A 4,944-nucleotide genomic window follows, 5' to 3' on the forward strand; every position below is an offset into this window, starting at 1 on the left:
TAATTATGGATAAATGTGTATTTATTGCCATTTTAAATCTTGTTTTCCAGTTGATTTTGTATTTCTCCTTTTTTTTCTTTTGTGGTTTGATGTCTTTCTTTTGTTTTTGCTTGAGTTCTCTTTGGTTTTTGTGATCCTATCATATGTTTTTGACGTGGTTATTCTGGTTTTCAAGTATGTTAACTCACTACTATATCTACTTGCTTTATGCAGGTAGTCTGTATAAACTCAAACACATTCTAAAACATAATCTATGTTTTTTTACTCTCCTTTTCCACATTTTAAATTTTTTATGTACTCTTTTACATCTTCATGGTTATCCTTTTGCTGTTCATTATAGTTACAATTGCTTTCCATTTTTGATTTTTAAAAATCTATGTACTGGCTTATTTAAACAATTTTCTTTCTTAATGTGATTTTTTTTCTTTCCTATAGATTCTTGCTAATTTTTTATTTAGAGAAGATCTTTCAATATTTCTTTAAGGATAGGTTTATATTGGTGTATTCTTTTAATTTTTGCTTGCCTGGGAAATTCTTTATCTCTCCTGTTCTAAATGGTAATCTTGCCAGGTAGAGTATCCTAGCTAAATGGTAATCTTGCCAGGTAGAGTATCCTAGGTTGTAGGTATTTCCCTTTCAGAACTTTGAGTATATTTTGCCACTTCTTTCTGGTCTGCAAGGTCTCTGTAGAGAAATCAGCTTATAGTTTTGGTGGGGTTCCCTTGTAACTAACTCTTGCTTTTCTCTTGCTACCATCAGAATCCTCTTTAACTTTTGCCGTTTCAATTAGAATGTTTTGATGTGGGTCTGTTTGGATTCACCTTGTTTGAGATCCTCCATTTTTCTTGTACCTGAGTATCTGATTCATTCTTTAGGTTTGGGAAGTTTTCAACCATAATTTCTTCAAATGCAGTTTCAATCCTGTTCTCTTTCTTCTCTTTCTGGGATACCTATTATGTGTAGATTGACTTGCTTTATGTTATCCCACAGATCTCCTATGTTGCTTTCTTTTTTTTTTTTAATTTGTCTATCTACTGTTCTGGTTAGGTGATTTCCATTAATCAATCTTCCAGATGACTTAATTTTCCTCTGTGTTATGTAATTTACTATTTATTGCCTTTAGCGTAGCTTTCATCCAGAAAACTAGTTTTCTAATTTTTTTTGGAGGGGGCCACATACTTCATAGTATGTGGGATCTTAGTTTCCTGGCCAGGGATTGAACCTGCACCCTCTACATTGGAAGCACAAAGTCTTAACCACCAAACCACTAGGGAAACACCAGTTTTCTAATTTTGATTGGCTCCTTTTTTTAATTTTAATTTTTAATTTTTATTTATTTATTTTTAATATAAATTTATTTATTTTAATTGGAGGCTAATTACTTTACAATATTGCATTGGTTTTGCCATATATTGACATGAATCTGCCACAGGTGTACATGTGTTCCCCATCCTGAACCCCTCTCCCGCCTCCCTCCCCATCCCATCCCTCTGGGTCATCCCAGTGCACCAGTCCCGAGCACCCTGTATCATGCATCGAACCTGGACTGGTGATTCGTTTCACATATGATAATATACATGTTTCAATGCTATTCTCCCAAATCATCCCCCCCCACCCCCCACAGAGTCTAAAAGACTGTTCTATACATCTGTGTCTCTTTTGCTGTCTCGCATACAGGTTTATCGTTACCATCTTTCTAAATTCCATATATATGCGTTCGTATACTGTATTGGTGTTATTCTTTCTGGCTTACTTCACTCTGTATAATAGGCTCCAGTTTCATCCACCTCTGATTCCCTGGTGGCTCAGATGGTAAAGCATCTGCCTGCAATGCGGGAGACCCAGATTTGATCTTTGGGTCGGGAAGATGCCCTGGAGAGGGAAATGGCAACACACTCCAGTACTCCTGCCTGGAAAATCACATGGACGGAGGAGCCTGGTAGGCTATAGTCCATGGGGTCGCAAAGAGTCGGACACGACTGAGCAACTTCACTCACTCCCTTCATCCACCTCATTAGAACTGATTCAAATGTATTTTTTTAATGGCTGAGTAATACTCCATTGCATATAATTTATAGTTTCTTGTTGTTTGTTATTGATAACCTTTCTTAATGTCTTTAGTATTTTTATTACCTCCTTTTTGAGCTCAGGGTCTAGTAGACTGGAGAGGTCTGTTTCAGTTTTTGTTCTTTCAAGGGAATTCTCTTATTCTTTTAATCTGGAATGGCTCCTCTGCTTCTTTATTTTACTTGTATTTCTCTGACTCTTTGAATTTAGGAGAAACAGTTATCTACTCTGGCCTTAAAGGATTGTTTTTATGTGGGATCAACCATGTGTAGCCTGTGTTAGTCTAAAATTTTTGGTGTGAGGGCTGTTTTTTAGTATGGATGCCTATCTGTCTTTCCTCAGTGCGTGCAGGCCTTCATCCTCTTGATGCCATGCATGGATGCTCAGTCGTTTCAGTCATGTTGGATTCTTTGTGATCACATTGACTGTAGCCCGCCAGGCTTCTCTATCCACAGGATTCTCCAGGCAACTATACAGGAGTAGGTTGCCATTCCCTTCTCCAGGAGCATCCTTTTGATAGGGTTGTGACTGACGTGGAAATTGGCCCCTACACTGGATGTTGAGTGGGGCTTCCTCTTTGCTCTGTGGTTGTCACAGCCCTGTTGGGGTTGGATCTACCCCCCAGTTGTTGGAGTAGAAGCTCCTTGATCCAGTTCTAAGGTGCAGTGTAAGGTAGGTGGGACTTGAGCACTTTAACTGAGAGAAGAGCCATGGAATACTGCTCTGCAGGAGCTACCCACCAGATAGTTCACCCTACGGCATTGCCTGTCACATTTTGTGTGTGCTCACAAGCATACTGTTGTTGCCACTGCCCTCAGCCCCATCTCAACCACGGGAATGCTGGCAAGCAGCCTGCGTGTTCCTTAGGTGCTGTGTCTACAAAGTCACCGGTGATCTGCCAAAGTTAGGCACCAGGAAAATATTCTTGCATATGGACTTGCCATAGGAGCTATAGAATCAGCCCAGATGCCTGCCCCAACTTCCACATGCATGCACATACAAAACTCACCACTGCTAATGTCAGATCGGCTCCAGCCACAGGAGCTCTTGCTTGGAGGTTCTGCAAGTGCCTAGCTTACAAAGCTGCTGGCAGCATAAATCCATCAAAGTTGCATGGCTGCCAAAACATGGCTCAAATTTAAGCCCTGCCTCTGAAGGAGGGAAATCTACAGGTGCATTCCCAGAGCTTGTAGAGGCAGAGCCATGCTTGCTGTGAGCACACTGGGAATGAGGCTGATATGATGGAACCCTGCACCTCTCTTTATGTACATGTTAACAGTGAGGCTTCTATGGTAGATCAGAGCACATCCACAGTTGTGGCCAGGACCACACTCTTGAGCTGAGTAGTGCAGCAAGGTGGCCAGGACCGTCTACACTGGTGCTGTATATTCTATCTGCCACAAGCCAGCTGCTGCACTGTCCTCTGAAACTCCCTATCTGTTCTAGCTGAACTTCTAGCCAGTGAAGGGGGTTCCTAGGGTGAAGGATCCTTTCTTCTTTCAAAGCTCCCCTTCAGGGGCCCAAGCTTCGTCTAGATTCCCTTTAATCCCACCCAGTACATGGTTACCTTTCTTGCAATTTTGGTTGTATGAGACCTTCTGCCAGTGTCCAGTGGGTACTCTGTGAATTGTTCCACACATAGATGTAATTTATGCATTTGTGGGAGGAATTGGACTCCACATCCTTCTTTTTTTTAATTGGAGAATAATTGCTTTACAATGATGTGTTGGTTTCTGCCATATAATAATGTGCCTCCTCTGTGTCTCATATCTGAGCTTCCAAGCAGAGCTGGAGTGTTTACTTGGCAGGGCAGCCCACTGGAGTAGTCACGGGAAATTGGCCAGCCACTCATGCAGTTGTCAATCTGCCTTCTCTGCCATAATTATATATTTATCCCCTCCGTCTGGAGCCTCCCTCCCGCCTCCCATCCACATCCTTCTATTTTGCCATCTTGATCTCCCTCCTCTCTTTCTCTTGTAATTGAAAAATACCATCTTCTCCTCTTGCATCACTCTCTTTGTTTCTATGAAATTAGGTAAAACAGTTACCTATTGCAATCTTGAAGTGATGTCCTTGTGTGGGAGCATCCCTATGCAGTATGCCCCATGACTTTGGTAGGAGAGCTGGATTCGATAGGAACAGAATTCACATTTTTCCTCAGGCAGCTTTCATCTTGGTAGGAGGCTGGTATGGAGATCGTGGGGCCAGGGCCTGAGCTAGGTGTGTTTCAGAGCTTCCCATCTTCTCAGTGGCTGTCACTTCCCTATCAGGGTTGGAGGCAGGTCTGAAGTTGCTAGAGCAGAAACTCTGAAGGCTGGGCCTAAGCTGGCTTCATTTCTTTTTAGTGGTGCTCTCAACCCTCCCAGCGCAGAATCCTTTCCCCAGAGGTTAGTAGTGCTGGGGCCAGAGCAGCTGATGTTGTCTGGAGCATGGGCTGTGATAGTCCATCTGGGGTCAGAGATATGAGTGCTTCTGATGCCCTGCTGGAGTAAGCACCTGTATTCGCTGCCCCTACCTTGTTCACACAGCATTTTGGGTCTGAGCCTCATTTGTCTCTCACAGCTGGCTCTTCCCTTGGACTCTGCTGCTCTTGCCCTGGTGTTGAGCTGCTCTTCCAAGTATGTGAGGCCTGTATGGACTCTTGGTATAAGTAGGGGCACAAGCTGTGGCGGTATGGTTGCTGGGAGAGACCAGAGCTGCTGCTGCTGAGCTGCCTATGTGAGTGCTGGTAATGGCTACCCCTGTTCTGCTCAGATGCCCCTTAGGGTCTGAGCCTCCTCTAGGTCTCATACCTGAGCTTCCAAGCAGAGCTGGAGTGTTCACTTGGCAGGGCAGCCCACTAGAGTAGTCACGGGAAATTGGCCAGCCACTCATGCA

This window comes from Bison bison, unplaced genomic scaffold (assembly GCF_000754665.1).
Source record: "Bison bison bison isolate TAMUID 2011002044 unplaced genomic scaffold, Bison_UMD1.0 scf7180017864238, whole genome shotgun sequence".
Classification (NCBI taxonomy): Eukaryota; Metazoa; Chordata; class Mammalia; order Artiodactyla; family Bovidae; genus Bison; species Bison bison.